Below are 24,470 nucleotides of genomic sequence, written 5' to 3' on the forward strand. Positions count from 1 at the left end.
TTCAACGTTCCTTATTTCAGACAGTCAGTTTCATATTTGGGATAATGCATTTGAATCAATCAATTTTTTCTTACCTTAAAATTTGACTTTTTTCCTGTGGGCTGTTAGGCTCGCGGGGGCTGAAAATGCTTCATTTTATTGCGTCATTCTTGGCGCGGACTTTCTTGGCGCAAAAATTTTCTTGTCATACGTGTCGCCGGAAGTTGCGTAATTTTTTTGACGTTTTTTGCGCCAAAAATGTCGGCGTTACCGGATGTGGCGTCATTGTTGTCTCCACAATATCAGTCTCATTGTTTATTGCTTCTGGTTGCTAGAAGCTTGTTCATTGGCATTTTGTTCCCATTCCTGAAACTGTCATTTAAGGAATTTGATCAATTTTACTTTATATGTTGTTTTTTCTATTACATATTGCAAGATGTCTCCGATTGACCCTGAGTCAGAAGCCACTTCTGGAAAAATGCTTAACTGAGTTTCAGTTCTACCAAAGCTAAGTTCATTTATTTTAAATGTTATAAATGTTTATCTTTAGCTATGGTTTGTGATAAGTTATGATATACTTTTACATGCAGATTCCATTAGTATTTATGCTTTATACATTTCCATTCTTAAATACAAGAAATGTTTAGAAGATTTATAAGAAATATTTTTCTGATTAAGGCTTTGTCTGACTTCGTGCCTTCTAATAAAATTTTTAGGTCTTTTTCACTTCTTTTTTAATTATTGAAGCTTCAAATGACCAACAACATACTGATTTATCCTTCTCTGATGATGTTTTTTTCTCTTTCAGAAATTCTCTTCATCAGATATTGACACTAACAAATCTACTTTTTTATAATTTTTTTATTATTAAAGTACATTTGTTCTTTGTTGAAGAGGTGTTGATTATTTTGGATATTAAGGTAACTAGTTCTTTAAGACTAGCTGACACTATTTCTGCCTTTTTATTCTTCTGTGTTTTCAGAGGTTTTATTTCCAATTCCCCATACTAGGGAATGGAATAGGCTGAGAATTTTCTTTTATTCCTTCTTCAAAGGTTTTAGAAGAACAAATGGGACTCTACTAAATCTAAGTAGTATGTCCAGAAATAAGGTGCGCCTAATTTATGCTATTTCAAAAGTAATAGTGTGGATAGATCCTAAATTATATATCTGACAATAAACAACCAATATGAGCTGTATAATTATAAATACAAATACATAACATTAAAAATAGTCACCACAGTCATATGGTTAGGAAATAAACATCCATAAATGCAAGTAAATGTCCCAATATAGAGTGGTGTCCAATCTGGAAATGATGTCCCAAACGATAGCTGCTCTCTCCAGAGATGTTTAAAAAGAGATGACTTGCGTTCTATAAAGAAACAAAAAAAAAAGAGGCGCTCTGGTGCAGATGATCCTTGGCTACAAATGAATCTAAACTAACAGTTCAGAGTAATACTCACAAAGATGTTTGCACATGCAGTGCAATAACAGGTGAGCCGAAGCTTCAGAGCCGCTCGGCTGACTCGCTTAAGGGTGAAATCAGCTGTTCACTGGGTAATCACTTTACCAACGATTTGGGGGAAGAGATACCTATAACAGAGAATATAGATACCGCCCTTGGTGCAGATTGTCCCAGACACAGAATACACATACAGCAAGTGTCGAGAAGTTATACTCCCAAACGGAGGTAAAGTGATTACCCAGTGAACAGCTGATTTCACCCTTAAGAGAGTCAGCCGAGCGGCTCTGAAGCTTCGGCTCACCTGTTATTGCACTGCATGTGCAAACATCTTTGTGAGTATTACTCTGAACTGTTAGTTTAGATTCATTTGTAGCCAAGGATCATCTGCACCAGAGCGCCTCTTCTTTTTTTGTTTCTTTATAGAACGCAAGTCATTTCAAAGGTTTTAAACTATATTCTTTGCCAGCAGTTAAATTCAATTTGGAGGGTTCTCCAATTTATTGGGGCTATCTCTACTCCTACTAATTATGCTATTGTTTCTATAGCAAAATAGTATTTATTTTCCTTTATATAGTTGTATCTTATTTATGGAAAATTATTTAGTTTCAGGTACTTTTCTTGGTCCTGTGATATTGCAATTGCTTCATTTTTCTGTTTACTTTAAGATCAAGTATCAGATTGTTTTATTTTAGCATTTTTAAAGGGACAACATTTACTAGACTAGGTGCTGTTGCATTTGTCTTGTTGTTTTGCATTTTGCAAGTCCTCTGTATTGACTGGTCCTTTAAACTGGACTATCATGCTAATGATTACATTTGTGTCTTCATTTTATTGAATATTTTCGCAAATGAGGGTTAATCTATATCTTTAGCTATTTTAGCTAGAAGAATTTTGTGATTTTTAAAAAAAAAAAAATCCATATTTCTTTTGTTCTAATATAATCAATTATTTGTTTTATAATTGGATTCAATTCTTAACTGTTACTCTGGGCTTCAAGATTGAGTTATAAGACTAAAACTTTAAGCTTATTCTAGTTTGGTTGTTCTTATTAAGGAACAAATTCCTGAATTCTTTCCCAAGTAACATGTTTATAATTGGAAATTTTTTAGTTCGAAATCAGCTCCCTAATATTGCGATGTACATGCCGTATTCCAGCTTGGCTGGTAAGGGGCAGGTTAAGATTTCTTTGAAATTTCTTTGATTTTATTCCAGTAAGGCTAACACTTTCTTTAACTGTGTTTCTGTCCTATATATTTTGGGTACTGTTGAAGCATGGCTGGGCACCCATGGGGTTCAAGCGCTGCTCAGACCTGGAATCTTCTGGGGTATTTCTTCCAGTTCCTTTTTTAGGAACTGGGTTTTGGAGTTTTATTCAAACTATTCTGCCTTTTTATGGTCATTGATAACATTATTTGTTTTCATTAGATACAATAAATGCATATTTTCATTTTTCTGTTTTTATTCAGATTATTTCCTGAGGATACGGAATCTCATATGATTCACTTTGCTCTTCAGGACATAGTTAGAGGATCTTTTTTTCAAAAGCTCTTGATTCCTCACGCAAGGGTCACCTTTTTTAGGTTTCCAGATAGATTCAGTGTCCATGACTCTGTCTCTGTCGGACAAGAGACGTCTGAAATTGGTTTCAGCTTATCGAAACCTTCAGTCTCAATCATTCCTTTCGGTAAGCCTTATGCATGGAAATTCTAGGTTCTTATGACTGCTGCATTGGACGTGTTCCCCTTTGCTCATTTTCACATGCGACCTCTTAAGCTCTGTATGCTGAACCAGTGGTGCAGGGATTATACAAAGATATCTCATTTAATATCTTTAAAACCGATTGTTCGACACCCTCTGACGTGGTACAGACCACCATCGTTTAGTTCAGGGGGCTTCTTTTGTTCTTCCAACCTGGACTGTGATCTCAACAGATGCAAGTCTGACAGGTTGGGGAGCTGTATGGGGGTTTCTGACAGCGCAAGGGGTTTGGCAATCTCAGGAGGCGAGATTTTCAATCAACATTTTGGAACTCCGTGCAATTTTCAGAGCTCTTCAGTCGTGGCCTCTTCTAAAGAGAGAGTCATTCATTTGTTTCCAGACGGACAATGTCACAACTGTGGCATATGTCAATCATCAAGGAGGAACTCACAGTCCTCTGGCTTTAAAAGAAGTATCTCGAATACTTGTATGGGCGGAATCCAGCTCCTGTCTAATTTCTGCGGTTCATATCCCAGGTATAGACAATTGGGAAGCGGATTATCTCAGTCGCCAAATGCTACATCCGGGCAAATGGTCTCTTCACCCAGAGGTATTTCTTCAGATTGTTTATATATGGGGACTTCCAGAAATAGATCTGATGGCTTCTCATCTAAACAAGAAGCTTCCCAGGTATCTGTCCAGATCCAGGGATCCTCAGGCGGAAGCAGTGGATGCATTGTCACTTCCTTGGAAATATCATCCTGCTATATCTTTCCGCCTCTAGTTCTTCTTTCAAGAGTGATTTCCAAAATTCTAAAGGAGAGTTCGTTTATTCTACTGGTGGCTCCAGCATGGCCTCACAGGTTTTGGTATGCGGATCTTGTCCGGATGGCTCCTTGCCATCCGTGGACTCTTCCGTTAAGACCAGACTTTCTATCACAAGGTCCTTTTTTTCCATCAGGATCTCAAATCCTTAAATTTGAAGGTATGGAGATTGAACGCTTGATTCTCAGTCATAGAGGTTTCTCTGACTCCGTAATTAATACTATGTTGCAGGCTCGTAAATCTGTATCTAGGATGATATATTATCGAGTCTGGAAGACTTGCTTTTTTTGGTGTTTTTCTCATCTTTTTTCTTGGCATTCTTTTTGAATTCCTAGAATTTTACAGTTTCTTCAGGATGGTTTGGATAAAGGTTTGTCTGCAAGTTCCTTAAAAGGACAAATCTTTGCTCTTTCTGTTCTTTTTCACAGAAAGATTGCTAGTCTTCCTGATTTTTATTGTTTTGTACAAGCTTTGGTTCGTATAAAACCTGTTATTAAGTCAATTTCTCCTCCTTGGAGTTTGAATTTGGTTCTAGGGGCTCTTCAAGCTCCTCCGTTTGAACCTATGCATTTGTTGGTTATTTAATTACTTTCTTGGAAAGTTTTGTTTCTTTTTGCCATCTCTTCTGCTAGAAGAGTTTCTGAATTATCTGCTCTTTCTTGTGAGTCTCCTTTTCTGATTTTTCATCAGGATAAGGCGGTGTTGCGAACTTCTTTTAAATTTTTACCTAAGGTTGTGAATTCTAATAACATTAGTAGAGAAATTGTGGTTCCTTCATTGTGTCCTAATCCTAAGAATTCTAAGGAGAGATCATTGCATTCTTTGGATATAGTTAGAGCTTTGAAATATTATGTTGAAGTTACTAAGAATTTCCAAAAGACTTCTAGTCTATTTGTTATCTTTTCCGGTTCTAGGAAAGGTCAGAAGGCCTCTGCCATTTCTTTGGCGTCTTGGTTGAAATCTTTAATTCATCATGCTTATGTCGAGTCGGGTAAAACTCTGACTCAAAGGATTACAGCTCATTCTACTAGGTCAGTTTCTACTTCCTGGGCGTTTAGGAATGAAGCTTCGGTTGATCAGATTTGCAAAGCAGCAACTTGGTCTTCTTTGCATACTTTTACTAAATTCTACCATTTTGATGTGTTTTCTTCTTCTGAAGCAGTTTTTGGTAGAAAAGTTCTTCAGGCAGCTGTTTCAGTTTGATTCTTCTGCTTATAATTTCAGTTTTTTTCATTATAAGATTTAAACTTTATTTTGGGTGTGGATTATTTTCAGCGGAATTGGCTGTCTTTATTTTATCCCTCCCTCTCTAGTGACTGTTGCGTGGAAGATCCACATCTTGGGTATTCATTATCCCATACGTCACTAGCTCATGGACTCTTGCTAATTACATGAAAGAAAACATAATTTATGTAAGAACTTACCTAATAAATTCATTTCTTTCATATTAGCAAGAGTCCATGAGGCCCACCCTTTTTGTGGTGGTTATGATTTTTTTGTATAAAGCACAATTATTCCAATTCCTTATTTTTTATGCTTTCGCACTTTTGTCTTTTCACCCCACTTCTTGGCTATGCGTTAAACTGATTTGTGGGTGTGGTGAGGGGTGTATTTATAGGCATTTGGGGTTTGGGAAACTTTGCCCCTCCTGGTAGGAATGTATATCCCATACGTCACTAGCTCATGGACTCTTGCTAATATGAAAGGAATGAATTTATCAGGTAAGTTCTTACATAAATTATGTTTTTCTTGGGCGGAATCCAGCTCTAGTCTAATTTCTGCAGTACATATCCCAGGTATAGAAAATTGGGAGGTGGATTATCTCAGCCATCAGACTTCACATCTGGGCGAGTGGTCTCTCCATCCAGACGTGTGTTTTCATATTGTTCAGATGTGGGGTCTTCCAGAAATATATCTGATGGCTTCCCATCTAAACAATTAACTTCCCAGGTACTTGTCCAGGTCCAGGGATCCTCAGGCGGAGTCGGTGGTTGCATTAGCAGTTCCTTGGTTTTACCAACCTGCTAATATCTTTCCGCCTCTAGTTCTTCTTCCAAGAGTGATCTCTAAGATCATCATGAAACAATCATTTGTGTTTCTGGTAGCACCAGCATGGCTTCACAGGTTCTGGTATGCGGATCTTGTCCGGATGTCCAGTTGCGAACCTTGGCCACTTCCTTTAAGACCAGACCTTCTGTCTCAAGGACCGTTTTTCCATCAGGATCTTAAATCGTTAAATTTGAAGGTATGGAAATTGAATGCTTAGTCATAGGTTTCTCTGACTCAGTGATTAATACTATGTTACAGACTCGTAAATCTGTTTATAGGAAGATTTATTATCGAGTTTGGAAGACTTATATTAAATGGTATTCTCATAAATTCTCCTGGCATTCTTTTAGAATTCCTAGAATTTTACAGTTCATTCAGGATGGTTTGGATAAAGGTTTGTCTGCAATTTCCTTGAAGGGACAAATCTCTGCTCTTTCTGTTTTATTTCACAGAAAGATTGCTAAGCTTCCTGATATTCACTGTTTTGTACAGGCTTTGGTCTGTATCAAGTCTGTCATTTAATCAATCTCTCCTCCTTGGAGTCTTAATTTGGTTTTGAAGGCTTTACAGGCTCCTTCTTTTGAGCCTATGCATTCTTTGGCTATTAAACTACTTTCTTGGAAAGTGTTGTTCCTTTTGGCTATCTCTTCAAATTATCTGCTCTTTCTTGTGAGTCTCCTTTTCTGATTTTCCATCAGGATAAGGCAGTTTTGCGGACTTCATTTAAATGTTTGCCTAAAGTTGTGAATTCTAACAACATTAATAGGGAAATTGTTTTTCCCTCTTTGTGTCCTAATCCTTAGAATTCTTTATCCTTACATTCTCTGGATGTTGTAAGAGCTTTGAAATATTAAGTTGAAGCTACTAAAATTTCAGGAAGAGTTCTAGTCTATTTGTTGTCTTTTCTAGTTCTAGAAAAGGTCAGAAAGCTTTTGCCGTTTCCTTGGCATCCTGGTATAAGCTTTTGATTCATCAGGCTTATTTGGAGTCAGGTCAGGCTCATTCTACTAGATCAGTTTCCACTTCATGGGCTTTTAAGAATGAAGCTTCAGTTCATCAGATTTGCAAAGCAGCAACTTGGTCTTCTTTGCATACATTTATTAAATTCTACAGTTTTGATGTATTTGCCTCTTCGGAAGCAGTTTTTGGTAGAAAAGTTCTTCAGGCAGCTGTTTCAGTTTGATTCCTCTGCTTATGTTTTAAGCTTTTTTCTTTTCAATGATGAGACTTATTTTTTTGGTGGATTTTATTTTTTCAGCATAAAATGGCTGTTTTATTTTATCCCTCCCTCTCTAGTGACTCTTCTGTGGAGTTCCTCATCTTGGGTATTTCTATCCCATATGTCACTAGCTCATGGACTCTTGCCAATTACATGAAAGAAAACATAATTTATGTAAGAACTTACCTGATAAATTAATTTCTTTCATATTGGCAAGAGTCCATGAGACCCACCCTTTTTGTGGTGGTTATGTTTTTTTTTTTTATAAAGCACAATTATATTTCCAGTTCCTTTTTATGCTTTCTACTCCTTTTTCTATCACCTCACTACTTGGCTATTCGTTAAACTGAATTGTGGGTGTGGTGAGGGGTGTATTTATAGGCATTTTGAGGTTTGGGAAACTTTGCCCCTCCTGGTAGGATTGTATAATCCCATACGTCACTAGCTCATGAACTCTTGCCAATATGAAAGAAATTGATTTATCAGGTAAGTTCTTGCAGAAATTATGTTTTTGTCTTGGCTGAGGTTTCTTTTGGGAGAAAGATTCTGCAAGCAGTGGTGCCTTCTGTTTAGGTTACCTGTCTTGCCCTCCCGTATCATCTGTGTCCTCTGGCTTGGGTATTGGTTCCCAACAGTAATTGATGATCCGTGGACTCACTGTGTCATTAGAAAGAAAACAAAGTTTATGCCTACCTGATTTTTTTCTTTCTTGACTCGGTGTGTCCACGGCCATCCTTGTTTTTCAGACAGTTTTTTTTTTATATATAAACCTCAGGCATCTCTGCATCTTGTCTTATTTCCTTTCTCTCCCTTTGCTTCGGTCAAATGACTGGGGTTTGTGGAAAGGGAAGTGATACTTAACAGCTCTGCTTTGGTGCTCTTTGCCTCCTCCTGCTGGCCAGGAGTGATATTCCCAACAGTAATTGATGATCCGTGGACTCACCGTGTCAAGAAATAGTAAGCATAAATTTAGTTTTTTCTTATCACCTTGGGTGTGCATTCTTAAAACCTTTAGTTGAGGTTTTTATGCTATACAGTCATTTCCACTGTTAATGTGCTCAGGGTCCTAGTACCTAGTTCCTAAGACATAAATGTTTATGGCTCGTGAGGATCAAATTGATTTTTAGAAGCATATCGGTCTCTCATGTTGGAATAAATCTTTTAGAAAATGTTATATTATTGTTGAGCTTCATATTGTTTGTTTAGCCAGAGTATTTGCATATGCAATTTCTGTACTGCAGTTTTCACCTAACTATTGATAGTAAAGATGGGTGTTGCCCTCTGAGCCTCACAGGAAGATGCTGTTCAGGCAATGCCACAGTTTTCTCCTTTAATGTCCCAAGCCTTATGGTGTCACATGCAGTGCCCTGTGGTTCCTCTCAATCTCCTGAAGGAGTGTTTTTGCCTGCAGATTTTGCAGCTAAGGTATTCTCTGCGATATCTATGGCTTTATCTGCCTTCCCTTTCCTACAGGGAAGATGCAAGAGGACATTTAAAGATTCAGATAGTAAGGTTTTTGCACCATAGTTTGCTATTCCTCATATGACTGAGGTGCATTGGCTAGTAGCTTCTGAGAGAGATATCTCAGATTCGGACAGTTTAATTCCTTCATCTAATGCGGAAGTGGTCTCCCTCAGACGTATGCTTGAACACCTCATGTACTGTTAAAGGAGGTTTTGGCTACTTGGACGACATCGATACCCCTGTCGTTTTCAACCTTTGAAACTTTTGTGAACTTTATCATTTCTATGATGTTGAAGCCTTGGATATTTTCTCAGGAATTAGGGATACCTTTCTCCCTGTCTCCTGTCATTTTAAAGGATTTTCCTGTTGCTGACTCCATTAAAATGCACGGTGCCCTAAGTAGAAGGGAATTTTTCTACTATGGCTCGGAGAACTTTGATCTCTATGGAGGGTAGCTGCTCCTTTACGAATCCATGGATAAGAAGCTGGAGGTTTAGTTGTTCATTTAGAGCAATGCCTTGTCTGATTAGATTTGCTGTGCTAGCCCGCCGGGCATTGTGGCTCTAATCTTGGTCAGCTGAGAAGCCTACCTGTGGTTTAGTTGTACAGTCTAGGCTTTATAGTTCTGCAGTTGCAGGTTCAATATTTTATGTTTCCTCCAAATCCACGCTTCTGGCATTTCCTTTCACGAATGAGACCTTGTTTGGACTTTGTAAGTTTACTTTCTTTCATGTAATTGGCAAGAGTCCATGAGCTAGTGACGTATGGGATATACTATTCTACTAGGAGGGGCAAAGTTTCCCAAACCTCAAAATGCCTATAAATACACCCCTCACCACACCCACAATTCAGTTTTACAAACTTTGCCTCCTATGGAGGTGGTGAAGTAAGTTTGTGCTAAGATTTCTACGTTGACATGTGCTTTTCAGCTTTTTTGAAGCACAATTACTCTGAGTACAGCGAATGTCAGAGGGACATGAAAGAGTATCACCTATTGAATGCAATGATTTTCCTAACGGGGGTGTATTTCATAGGTTCTCTGTTATCGGTTGTAGAGATTCATCTCCTACCTCCCTTTTCATATCGACGATATACTCTCATATACCATTACCTCTACTGATAACTGTTTCAGTACTGGTTTGACTATCTGCTATATGTGGATGGGTGTCTTTTTTGGTAAGTATGTTTTTTATTACTTAAGAAACCCCAGCTATGGTCTGGCACTTTATGCATTTATATAAAGTTCTAAATATATGTATTGTACTTATATTTGCCATGAGTCAGGTTCATGTATTTCCTTGTACAGACTGTCAGTTTCATATTTGGGAAATAAACATATTAAGAAATAATTTTTTCTTACCTGGGGTTTAGTCTTTTTTTCAAATTGACTACTTTTTTCTTACAAATTGCGGGCAGCATTAGGCCCGTGGGTGCGCCTAATTCTTGGCGCGAGAATTTTTTTGGCGCAAAAAGTACGTTCGTTGATGCAAGTTCATCATTTCCGGCGTCGTAGTTGACACAGAAGCCTTATACACGGTTGCGTCGTTAGTGACGCAAATGTAATTTCCAGATATTGTTGGCGCCAAAAAATTTTCACTTACCATGTTCGTCATACTTGGCGTCAAATTATTATTATTATTAATTTGTTTTATACTCAATTGCTGTTTGCTGCTTGCCTTTTTCTATGTCAGAGGGCTATGCTGTTTGCATTTTTTCCCCATTCCTGAAACTGTCATATAAGGAAATTGATAATTTTGCTTTATATGTTGTTTTTTCTTTTTACATTTTGCAAGATGTCTCAATCTGATCCTGCCTCAGAAGTATCTGTTGGAACTTTGCTGCATGACATCGGTTCTACCAAAGCTAAGCGCATTTGTTGTAAGATTGTGGAAATTATATCTCCAAATGTCATTTGTAATAGTTGTCATGATAAACTTTTACATGCAGAGAATGTATCCATCAGTAATAGTACATTGCCAGTTGCAGTTCCTTCAACTTCTAATGTACATGATATACCTATGAATTTTAAAGAATTTGTTACTGATTCTATTCAGAAGGCTTTGTTTGCATTCCCGCCTTCTAATAAACGTAAAAGATCTTTTAAAACTACTTTTAAAGTTGATGAAATTTCAAATGACCGACAACATAATGATTTATCCTCCTCTGATGAGAATCTATCTGATTCAGAAGATCCCTCCTCAGATATTGACTCTGACAAAACTTATTTGTTTAAAATAGAGTATATTCGTTCTTTGTTAAAAGAAGTGTTAATTACTTTGGATATTGAGGAAGCTAGTCCTCTTGACATTGACTAGTAAACATTTAAATGCCGTTTTTAAACCTCCTGTGGTTACTCCAGACGTTTTTCCTATTCCTGATGCTATTTCTGATATGATTTCTAAGGAATGGAATAAGCCAGGTACTCCTTGTATTCCTTCTTCAAGGTTTAAAAAATTGTATCCTTTACCAGCAATTTCTATAGAGTTTTGGGGAAAGATCCCCAAAGTTGATGGGGCTATTTCTACTCTTGCTAAACGTACCACTATTCCTATGGAAGATAGTACTACTTTTAAAGATCCTTTAAATAGGAAACTTGAATCCTATCTAAGGAAAGCCTATTAATATTCAGGTAATCTTCTCAGGCCTGCCATTTCTTTGGCTGATGTTGCGGCTGCATCAACTTTTTGGTTGGAGAATTTAGCGCAACAAGAATTGGATTCTGACATATCTAGCATTGTTCGCTTACTGCAACATGCTAATCATTTTATTTGTGTTGCCATTTTTGATATCAAAATGGATGTTAGATCCATGTCTTTAGCTATTTTAGCTAGAAGAGCTTTATGGCTTAAATCTTGGAATGCTGATATGACATCTAAGTCTAGATTATTATCTTTCTTTCCAAGGTAATAATGTATTTGGTTCTTAGTTGGATTCAATTACTTTCAACTGTTATTGGAGGAAAGGGTTTTTTTTCTGCCTCAGGATAAAAAACCTAAGGGTAAATCTAAGGCTTCTAACCGTTTTCGTTCCTTTCGTCAAAATAAGAAACAAAAATCTAATCCTTCCCCCAATGAATCTGTTTCCAATTGGAAGCCTTCCTCAAATTGGAATAAATCCAAGCCTTTTAAAAAACCAAAGTCAGCCCCTAAGTCCGCTTGAAGGTGCGGCCCTCATTCCAGTTCAGCTGGTAGGGGGCAGATTAAGGTTTTTCAAGGATTTTTGGATAAATTCTGTCCAAAATCAATGGATTCAGAGCATTGTCTCTCAAGGGTATCGAATAGGATTCAGAGTAAGACCTCCTGTGAGAAGATTTTTTTCTCTCATGTATCCCAGCAAATCCAGTAAAAGCTCAGGCTTTCCTGAAGTGTGTTTCAGACCTGGAGTCTTCAGGGGTAATCAAGCCGGTTCCTTTTCAGGAACAAGGTCTGGGGTTTTATTCAAATCTATTCATTGTCCCAAAGAAGGAAAATTCATTCAGACCAGTTCTTGATCTGAAAATTTTGAATCGTTATGTAAGAGTACCAACTTTCAAGATGATGACTATAAGGACTCTTCTGCCTTTTGTTCAGCAAGGACATTATATGTCTACAATAGACTTGCAGGATGCATACCTTCATATTCCGATTAATCCAGAACATTATCAGTTCCTGAGATTCTCTTTTCTAGACGAGCATTACCAATTTGTTGCTCTTCAATTTAGCCTAGCAACAGCTCCAAGAATCTTTTCAAAGGTTGTAGGTGCCCTACTCTCTGTAATCAGAGAGCAGGGTATTGTGGTGTTTCCTTATTTATATCTTGGTACTAGCTCAGTCTTTACGTTCTGCAGAATCTCACACAAATTAACTAGTGTTGTTTCTTCAAAGACATGGTTGGAGGATCAATTTACAAAAAAGTTTCTTGATTCCTCAGACAAGGGTCACCTTTTTAGGTTTCTAGATAGATTCAGTGTCCATGATTCTGTCTCTAACAGACAAGAGATGTTTGAAATTGGTTGCAGCCTGTCGGCACCTTCAGTCTCAGTCATTCCCTTCAGTGGCTATGTGCATGGAAGTTTTAGGCCTCATGATTGCAGCATCGGACGCAATTTCTTTTGCTCGTTTTCACATGAGACCTCTCCAGTTTTGTATGCTGAATCAATGGTGCAGGGATTATACAAAGATATCACAGTTAATATGCTTAAATCCCAATGTTCAACACACTCTGATATGGTGGCTAAATCACCAGCATTTAGTTCAAGGGGCTTCCTTTGTTCAACCAACCTGGACTGTGATCACTACAGACGCAAGTCTTTCAGGTTGGGGAGCTGTTTGGGGATCTCTGACAGCACAAGGGGCTTGGAAATCTCAAGAGCCGAGATTACTAATCAATATTTTAGAACTCCGTGCAATTCTCAGAGCTCTTCAGTTTTGGCCTCTGTTGAAGAGAGAACCGTTCATTTGCTTTCAGACAGACAATATCACAACTGTGGCATATGTCAATCATCAGGGTGGGACTCACAGTCCCCAAGCTATGAAAGAAGTATCTCGGATTCTTGCTTGGGCGGAATCCAGCTCCTGTCTAATCTCTGCGGTGCATATCCCAGGTGTAGACAATTGGGAGGCGGATTATCTCAGCCGTCAGACTTTACATCCAGGGAAGTGGTCTCTCCATTCAGATGTTTTTTCTTTCATGTAATTGGCAAGAGTCCATGAGCTAGTGACATATGGGATATACAATCCTACCAAAAGGGGCAAAGTTTCCCAAACCTCAAAATGCCTATAAATACACCCCTCACCACACCCACAATTCAGTTTTACAAACTTTGCCTCCTATGGAGGTGGTGAAGTAAGTTTGTGCTAAGATTTCTACATTGATATGCGCTTCACAGCATTGTTGAAGCCCGATTCCTCTCAGAGTACAGCGAATGTCAGAGGGACGTGAAGGGAGTATCACCTATTGAATACGATGATTTCTCTAACGGGGGTCTTTTTCATGGGTTCTCTGTTATCGGTCGTAGAGATTCATCTCCTACCTCCCTTTTCAGATCGACGATATACTCTCAAATTTACCATTACCTCTACTAAGAACTGTTTTAGTACTGGTTTGGCTATCTGCTATATGTGGATGGGTGTCTTTTGGTAAGTATGTTTTCATTTACTTAAGACACTCTCAGCTATGGTTTGGCACTTTATGCAATTATATAAAGTTCTAAATATATGTATTGTACTTATGTTTGCCATGAGTTAGGTTCATGTATTTCCTTCTGCAGACTGTCAGTTTCATATTTGGGAATATAAACACTTTAGGAAATTTATTTCTTACCTGAGGTTTAGTCTTTTTCAATTTGACTACTTTTTGCATTTGCGGGTATTAGGCCCGCAGGTGCGTTAAATGTTAGACTTTATGGCGTCATTTTTGGCGCAAACTTTTTTGGCGCGGAAAAATAATTTTTTACGCAACTTCGTCATTTCCGGCGTAATACATGACGCCGAGACCTTTCACACGGCGGCGTCATTAGTGACGCAAGTGTGTCATTTCCGGTCATTTTTGGGGCCAAAAAAGTTTACATTATGTTGTGCGTCATACTTGGCGCCAATTTTTCTTCATTATTTCAATACCCCATTGTTGTTTGTCTCCTGCTTTCTTTTCTATCAAGAGGCCTATGCTTTTGCATTTTTTCCCATTCCTGAAACTGTCATTTAAGGAAATAGATAATTTTGCTTTATATGTTGTTTTTTCTCTTACATTGAGCAAGATGTCCCAATCTGATCCTGCCTCTGAAGTTTCTGCTGGAACATTGCTGCCTGACATCGGCTCTACCAAAGCTAAGTGCATTTGTTGTAAAATTGTAGAAATTATTCCACCGATTGTCATTTGTTATAGTTGTCATGATAAACTTTTACATGCAGATAGTGTTTCTATCAGTAATAGTACATTGCCAGTTGCAGTTCCTTCAACTTCTAATGTGCATGATATACCTGTAAATTTTAAAGAATTTGTTTCTGATTCTATTATGAATGCTTTGTCTGCATTTCCACCTTCTAATAAACGTATAAGGTCTTTTAAAACTTCTCATTTAGCTGATGAAATTTCAAATGACCAACAACATAATAATTCATCCTCTTCTGATGAGGATCTATCTGAAACAGAAGATCCTTCCTCAGATATTGACACTGACAAATCTACTTATTTATTTAAAATAGAGTATATGCGTTCTTTATTAACAGAAGTGTTAATTACTTTGGATATTGAGGTAACCAGTCCTATTGACGTTCAGTCTATAAACGTTTAAATGCTGTTTTGAAACCTCCTGTGGTTTCTCCAGGGGTTTTTCCTATTCCTGAGGCTATTTCTGATATGATTTCTAGGGAATGGAATAAGCCAGGTACTACTTTTATTCCTTCTTCAAGGTTTAAGAGATTGTATCCTTTACCAGCAAAATCTATAGAGTTTTGGGAAAAGGTCACCAAAGTTGATGGGGCTATTTCTACTCTTGCTAAACGTACCACTATTCCTATGGAGGATAGCACTTCCTTTAGGGATCCTTTAGATAGGAAACTTGAATCTTATCTAAGGAAGGCCTATTTATATTCAGGTCATCTTCTCAGACCTGCTATTTCTTTGGGTGATGTTGCGACTGCATCAACTTTCTGGTTGGAAAATTTAGCGCAACATGAATTGGATTCTGACATATCTAGCATTGTTCGCTTACTGCAACATGCTAATCATTTTATTTGTGATGCAATTTTTGATATTATCAAAATTGATGTTAGATCCATGTCTTCAGCTGTATTAGCTAGAAGAGCTTTGTGGCTTAAATCTTGGAATGCTGATATGACGTCTAAATCTAGATTACTATCTCTTTCTTTCCAAGGTAATAATTTATTTGGTTCTCAGTTGGATTCTATTATAGGAAAAGGAGTTTTTTTGCCTCAGGATAAAAAACCTAAGGGTAAATCTAAGGCTTCTCACCGTTTTTGTTCCTTTAGTCAGAATAAGGAACAAAAACTCAATCCTCCTCCCAAGGAATCTGCTTCCAGTTGGAAGCCTTCCTCAAATTGGAATAAATCCAAGCCATTTAGGAAACCAAAGTCTGCCCCTAAGTCCGCATGAAGGTGTGGCCCTCATTCCAGCTCAGCTGGTAGGGGGCAGATTAAGGTTTTTCAAGGATTGTTGGATAAAATCTGTCCAAAATCATTTGATTCAGAGCATTGTCTCTCAAGGGTATCGAATAGGATTCAAATTAAGACCTCCTGTGAAAAGATTTTTTCTCTCACGCATCCCTGTAAATCCAGTAAAAGCTCAGGCTTTTCTGAAGTGTGTTTCAGACCTGGAGTCTTCAGGGGTAATCATGCCAGTTCCTCTTCAGGAACAAGGTTTGGGGTTTTATTCAAACCTATTCATTGTACCAAAGAAAGAAAATTTGTTCAGACCCGTTCTGGATCTGAAATTTTTTAATCGTTATGTAAGAGTACCAACTTTCAAGATGGTGACTATAAGGACTATTCTGCCTTTTGTTCAGAAAGGACATTATATCTCCACAATAGACTTGCAGGATGCATGCCTTCATATTCCGATTCATCCAGAACACTTTCAGTTTCTGAGATTCTCTTTTCTAGACAAGCACTACCAATTTATTGCTCTTCCATTTGGCCTAGCAACAGCTCCAAGAATATTTTCAAAGGTTCTGGGTGCCCTACTATCTGTAATCAGAGAACAGGGTATTGCGGTGTTTCCTTATTTGGACGATATCTTGGTACTAGCTCAGTCTTTACATACTGCAGAATCTCACACGAATCAACTAGTGTTGTTTCTTCGGAAACATGGTTGGAGGATCAATTTACCAAAAAGTTTCTTGATTCCTCAGACAAGGGTCACCTTTTTAGGCTTCCAGATAGATTCAGTGTCCATGACTCTGTCTCTAACCGTCAAGAGACGTTTAAAATTAGTTGCAGCCTGCCGGCACCTTCAGTCTCAGTTATTCCCTTCAGTGGCTATGTGCATGGAAGTTTTAGGTCTCATGACTGCAGCATCGGATGCAATCCCCTTTGCTCGTTTTCACATGAGACCTCTACAGCTCTGTATGCTGAATCAATGGTGCAGGGATTATAAAAAGATATCACAATTAATATACTTGAATCCCAATGTATGACACACTCTGACATGGTGGATAGATCACCATCGTTTGGTTCAAGGGGCTTCTTTTGTTCGCCCAACCTGGACTGAGATCACAACAGATGCGAGTCTTTCAGGTTGGGGAGCTGTTTGGGGATCTCTGACAGCACAAGGGGTTTGGAAATCTCAAGAGGCGAGATTACCAATAAATATTTTAGAACTCTGTGCAATTCTCAGGGCTCTTCAGTTCTGGCCTCTACTAAAGAGAGAACCGTTCATTTGTTTTCAGACAGACAATATCACAACTGTGGCTTATGTCAATCATCAGGGTGGGACTCACAGTCCCCAAGCTATGAAAGAAGTATCTCGGATACTTTCCTGGGCGGAATCCAGCTCCTGTCTAATCTCTGCGGTGAATATCCCAGGCGTAGACAATTGGGAGGCGGATTATCTCAGCCGCCAGACTTTACATCCAGGGGAGTGGTCTCTCCATCCAGATGTGTTTTCTCAGATTGTTCAGATGTGGGGGATTTCAGAGATAGATCTCATGGCCTCTCATCTAAACAAGAAACTTCCCAGATACCTGTTTAGGTCTAGGGATGTTCAGACGGAAGCAGTGGATTCGCTGACACTTCCGTGGTGTTATCAACCTGCTTACATCTTTCCGCCTCTAGTTCTCCTTCCAAGAGTGATCTCCAAAATCATCATGGAACAGTCCTTTGTGTTGCTGGTGGCTCCAGCATGGCCACACAGGTTTTGGTATGCGGATCTGGTTCAGATGTCCAGTTGCCCGCCTTGGCAACTTCCGTTATGGTCGGACCTACCATCTCAAGGTCCGTTTTTCCATCAGGATCTCAAATCATTAAATTTGAAGGTATGGAAATTGAGCGCTTAGTTCTAAGTCATAGAGGTTTCTCTGACTCAGTGATTAATACTATGTTACAAGCTCGTAAATCTGTTTCTAGAAAGATTTATTATAGAGTTTGGAAGACTTACATTTCATGGTGTTCTTCTCATAAATTCTCCTGGCATTCTTTTTTTTTTTTTTTAACAATAGTTTTTTATTGGTTTTACAAAAGAAAACAGTACAGTAAAGTATTACATAAGTGAAATTTCACAACCAGTGCATCTTGTTAACTGAGAGTTAAGGGGTCTTCCCAACTTACATGTATGCTAGGTTAAAACCATTATTTCTATATGGCTGAGTGGGTGGTCCTCCGGAGGCGGTTCTAGTTATGGATCAATTCAAGAGTTCTCACCCTCCGGAGGTCGATGAACCCCCCAGCAAAGACCTGTGCCTCCTCTGATGCAACTCAGAGGGGGGGAAAAGTAAGTATGTCCATATTTCATGGTAAATGGTGTAAAGACTCTGTGCACTGCGATTCCACCACTTAAAACCTTCTAACATTGCAAAACCGGAATGTAATATAACAAAAAGTGGTAAACAAAAAAAAAAAATCATAGGGGAAAGGATAAGGAGAGGAGATAGGAAAGGGGATTGATGTAGAGACAACAATGGAGTTGGTGTATGATACGGGCTTGTTAACCTCTATTGTTATATCTGCATCTGTTAAGCCTTGGACATCTGTAGATCTCATGGGTGGTTTTGTCTTTCAGTATATCTGTTGGGTCGTGCAATATGGGGGGGGGGATTCTATTTTGGGGTGATGGAGTCCCAGTAAAACCTGATATCTGCATAGAATGCAGACTTGTTTCTTTTGTAGTAGCCATATTCCTCGCATGAGAGCATCTCATCTGTTTTTTTAATCCATTGTTCTGGTGTAGGTATTGAGGGTGACTTCCAGTGTAGGACAATAAGGGTTTTTGCACAATTAAGGCCTATGCATATCAGTGTCTGTCTAATTTTGCATTTGATTGGCGCAGTCTCATTTAAGAGGACTAGCTTAGGGCAAAGTCTGTCTCAACTAATTTTTTTCAAGGTGTACTCTACACCACGCCAAAGGGAGTCCAGTCTCTGACACGTCCACCACACATGTAACATGGTGCCCTGTCCACCACATCCCCTCCAACAAAATGACGTAGTGGTAGGATAAATGTTATTTAGCCTGGTTGGCGTTAAGTACCATAGTAGTTACTTTGTACAATACTTTGTAGTTGAGCTCTATGACTTTGGGGGAGGTGGAGGAGGTGCGCGTATTATGGAAAATTTGTAACCATTGTGTGGTCTCTAGGGTCGTGCCCAGTTCCTGATGCCATCGGGATGTATATGGGGTAATAAGACTTTGGCTAGTGATAGCGAGCCCTTAGCAATTTTCTCAGTTAGACAGATTTGTTCAAAGGAGGTAGGGATTCTGAGGAGTTCCTGCTTATTGTGGGCTGTCTGGATAAAATGTTGTAATTGTGCAAATTTAAGCCATGGAGCGAAAAATCCATGGAATATTTGTGTAAGCTCTTCTCTAGACTTAAGTTTACCTTGAGTAAGTGGTCGGGTGATAGGGATGGAATCTAAAAGTTCATGGACTATAGCGTCTTTTTTCCTAGGTTCATATCCTCCCATTAGCTCTATGGTAGGAAAAATCGGGGTAAATGGGGATGCTGGGGTGGACAAGGCTGGGGTTGTCTTAAGCAGTTGATCCCACATGTTAAAAATATGCCTGTAGGGGGGAGGAGCCAACTCTGAGGCTGAGCGGTCGCACATCGCAGCAGCTCCTGCCATTACCTACATAAAAGTTTAATTTCGTGACCGCTCAGACCTCTATAACACCACACCACTGTACGCCTACAGAATAAGATCTAAGTATTTTGCAAATGCAGCAGTAGTTCGCTCTGTGGCCATAATTCTACCGTGCAGTTCTCTACTCTTCTGATCAGCGATCATTGGAACATCCATGCTTGCCTCTGTGAGAAGGCTGGAGTAAGGGAGGACATCAACTATCTGCTCCCTCATCGATTGTGGGGGTCCTAACCTCAGAAGAACCTGAACATGGATATGGCACTGTATATCGTTGCGGAGCTTGGCAATCTCCTTGATGAGTACCAAGCTGCATTTGATCGTTCGCTCAAAATGGCGACTCAACCTGCTGACGCAGCTTGCTACATTGATAGCCCAGGCGGGGAGATTGAGATACAAAGAACGGAGGGCTTCGTTATTCAGCCCACTACACATGAAACAGCAGACCAAGTAAGCACTACTTTTAAAATGGACTGCCTCGACATTCATAAATCGATGGTCAAGGAATACCCTCGGCTGGGGGCGGAGTCGCTCTTACAAGGGCCTCAACTACCATTATCCCATAACCTGCAAGAACCTTCATGTGGGAAGGTTCGTCATAGCAATCACATTCAAGAAGTGCCTCCTTACATTATCACGCTGCAATTAAAATTGGAGAACTCTGTATACCTGATATCGTGTCACCTATTGCAGGATAACGCGGAGCTGTTTACTCACCGTCTACAAGATTTTCAGTGGGTAGGAGACCTACAGATGCTACACTGCCTGTTCCCTTGCACCTCTCAACACAAACGCTTAGGCGTTGGATTGGCTTATCGAGACGCTGAGTACTGGAGTGGCTACCCTAGTCTTCCATTATATAGTAACTGAGATCACAGATTGCTACAACCCTACCAGGGACTTCACCTATTTTATTTTATCTCGCAGACACAGGATTTTTTGCTGATGATTGACTGCTGACTGTTATATCCTCTTCACGCAAGTGTTTATTAGTTCTTTACTATAGGCAGTATTACTGTTATTATTTTTCTCTATACAGCGCTCTAAAGTGGTGCAAACAGGTTATTATATGTATTCATATCCTTTCTTTCTTGCAAAGTCCCTATATGTGTTAAACGTGAGCTGTTATCCCCTGGGCATATATGAACACACTGTACACACATATGGTGAGCCCCATGTTACAAATATACGCCATACTATCACCCATCTCTCATATTTATACAACAACAAATTAATGTTTGCTTTGATATTTTAATTGAGTTACAACAGAGTTACTGGTCTATAGCTTTTCATGTAAATACTATTATAGATTCCCTATCTACGAGAATAGCTGTTACTACCCTCCTAGGAAATTATATAGTTTAACATGCTAGTAGAGACTGAGATTATGCTACAGTCATTGGTTGTGCTGATGTCTCTCATGATTGGGGGTGCGCTGCCTGTGGCCGAGGCAGAGTATCCCTATCTGTGGTTTCTCTTAGCGTTGCCAGAACCCCTGGATGTTCTTCCCTCTATTAGATATATACAGCTCCTATTAACAGCAGAACTATAGTAGGTCTTGTGCCAATTTATCTAAGGATGGTTGTGTCTTACTTAATTATAGCAGTTACTGCCCAGATGTATGGCATAGGTTAGTACATAGTTACCCTGGGTCTCAGGTTTTTTTTTGTGGAATTAGGAGGTGATACTTGTGTTGTATAAGATAAGCATTTGTCAGTCCCTATTCCACAAAAGCCTCGCTTAGTAGAAAATCTTGTGGCCTAATATAAGTATCTTAGAGTATCCATAACGTTTTTTTTTTGTTTTTTTCCCTAGTGCAGGCTGGTCCTACACTATTAATATCAGGTGGGGTCCCCCATCTCACTATGTCTTACAATGTGATATGAACACCACGCCAAATGTATGAGCCTGGTCACTGAAATTCTATCTTACTAGCTATGATATAAATATAATATGCAGTTATTGCTTTCTTTTTGTATTGCTAGTGGGTTGGTTGATAAGGAACCTCTCCACATGGCATTGGCATGCAGTAATATTTAAACTTATATATACATTATCCCTCGATTGAGGCATAGTATTCTCCCCTCTCTTTGTGTAGGGGCTGTTCCTTTCAGTTTATCATATCTATATGACCACCTCCTCTCCCCCCCCATACTTAATATACCTCCTTGAGTAGGAGATTTAAATACGCGGTTTGTCTTGCCTATACCGCACCTCAATTTTTTATTTTATTAGTTATATCTTTAAGTGATCTGATGCCAATACTGACAACCACAACGCAATCCTAACTACTTTTTTCATAGTGACTTTTCCAATATAGCAATATGATATCAATATTTACCTTATCTAGTTCGGTAATTTACATATTTTACTATGTGCATCTTTGAACTTTCCATAATGTTGACTTTCTCCTACCTTGTCATACAAAATTGATAAGCCTTACTTACAAATCGAGTTAAAAGTTTTTAAGTTCAATATTTTCAATTCCATTACACTGCTTATATATAGTGAAGTTTATTCTGTTGTATTATAAAAAATTAGGAAAACACATGAAGACCATTGTTTATCTCCACATTGTGAAATTTATTCCACAACTATTGTTTGCATTTAACTCACTTTAAAATGTTAAATACTTTTCATTTGCAAGTATGTGCATTCTAAGCATCCCTACAGATCTAGAATATGTATAATTTTGCATTCCTATATATTCTCATGTCTATGCAACTTTGTGATAATATGCTTGTAATCTTATTGCTTTTCTCTGTGCCTTCAATAAAAAGAATAAAAAAAAAAAAAAAATGCCTGTAGAGTGGAGACGTCGCGCAGAGGGGAGTGCGCCTGGACTTGGGGAGCCAGCACAGGGGACCGGGGTTGGGTGATTTAAGCAGTTGTGAGTCAACTGCCACCCAAGCCATAGAGTCTCTTCTACAATGCCAGTCGAGAATTCTTTGTAGGGTAACCGCTTGGTAGTATAGACGTAGGTCCGGAAGACCCAACCCCCCACTCTGCAGGGATCTATACATAGTTCCTCTCGGTATTCTCGGACAGAGTCTACCCCACACAAAGGTATTAACTGCTTTTTGCAATTGTTGTATAAATGCTTTCGGGATTGTGAATGGCATCTCTTGCAGTATGTATAGAATTTTGGGGAGTATTGTCATTTTAATGGATTGTATTCTACCCCACCACGATAGTGATTTGTCTTTCCAGGAAGTTAACGAGTGCTGGATAGAGTGTAGGAGCGGTTGGTAGTTGAGGGCAAACCATCTCGATGGGTTAGAAGCTAATACTATGCCTAGGTATTTTAAGTGTGAGTTTTGAATTTTAAATGGGCATGTTGTAATAAAATTATTAGGGGTCATGGTAATATTTAAAAGCTCTGATTTAGTGTAGTTGATGAGGAAATCTACTGAATTTGTCAAATTCTGCGGTTAGATTGGGTAGGGAAATTGCTGGGGAAGTGAGGGTGAGTAGAACATCATCGGCGAACATAGCTAATTTGTGGGTGTCTGGACCGACGGTAATCCCGTGAATGTTTGAGTTTTGCCTGATATGGCAGGCTAGGACCTCCATTGTAAGGACGAATAGGATAGGGGAGAGAGGACAACCCTGTCTTGTCCGTTGTGTATGCTAAAGCTTTGTGAGAGGACTCCATTAGTACGGACTTTAGCAGAGGGGCCATTATATAATTGAAATATGCGCTTTATTAGTTCCCTAAAGCCGAAATGTTTTAATGTGCTGCGTAGTTTAACCTATCGAAGGCTTTTTCCGCGTCAGTGGAGACCAGGACCGCAGGAGTTTGCTGCGTTTTTGCGAATTCCAACAAATGGAGAATCCGAATCGTATTGTCCCTGGCCTCCCTGAGCGGAACAAAGCCAGCCTGGTCTACATGTATAAGCGTTGAGAGTACCCTACTGATGCGACTCTCAAGGATCTTAGCATAAATTTTGATATCCCCATTTAATAGGGAGATAGGACGGTAACTGCCTGGTTCTGTAGGGGATTTATTGGGCTTAGGGATGACTGAGATGTGTGCTTCTAAAAGGTTAGGGGAGAGCATTCCATCTTTATCTAGTGAGGTGAAAAGATTTGTAAGGTGCGGGGCTAGTAGTGTTTGGAATTGCTTATAGTATAAGGCTGAAAACCCGTCTGGGCCAGGGCTTTTATGGAAGGGTGAACTGTTTATGGCTGTAATAACTTCCTGTAAAGTAATGGGGTCCTCCATCTGTTTGGCTATTTGTTCAGGTAATGTTGGGATATTTGAGTCTTGGATATATGAGTCTATTGCCTCATGATCCGAGGAGTGGGAAGTTATTGGGATATTATATAGATTTTTGTAATAGTCGCTGAAGATGTTTGCTATTGACTTACTATCATGGGTGCAATCTCCCCGTGCATTTGGAATCGCTAGCTTGCGGATAAAATTATTGTTCGATCGAGCCTTAAGGGCTCCTGCCTTATTGACTTCTGTAAAGTAAAGCTTTTTTAAATAGATCGCCTTCCTTTGCGCTTCCTTGTTAGGCAGTTCGTTTAGTTCCTGTCTCGTTTTATATAGTTGCGTTATGTGCTGCAAATTACTAGGTGCTTGCATGTGCAATGTTTCTATCTGTCGAAGTTGTTGGAGCAGTTGCTTGTATTTTGCATTATAGTTTTTTAAGAGTATCGCTTTCTGCTTCATAAATTTGCCTCGTACTACCGCTTTATGCGCTTCCCATATCAGGGTGGGGGATGTGTTAGGGGTCGCGTTGTGATGAAAATAGTCTTTAAGTGTGCGTGCGATTTTGTCTTTTATTAGGGGTTGCAAAAGAAGGGTTTCATCAAGTCGCCAATGTGGGTCAGTTAGAGGTTTGTCTGGCAAAGCCAGGGATAATGTCACCATCGAGTGATCTGACCAGGGAGTCGGTAGAATTTCCGAGGACTTCATCATGGGCATACTCCTCTGATCAATAAATATGTGATCTATTCTCGAGTAGGACCTTTGGG

This window comes from Bombina bombina, chromosome 6 (genome assembly GCF_027579735.1).
Source record: "Bombina bombina isolate aBomBom1 chromosome 6, aBomBom1.pri, whole genome shotgun sequence".
Classification (NCBI taxonomy): Eukaryota; Metazoa; Chordata; class Amphibia; order Anura; family Bombinatoridae; genus Bombina; species Bombina bombina.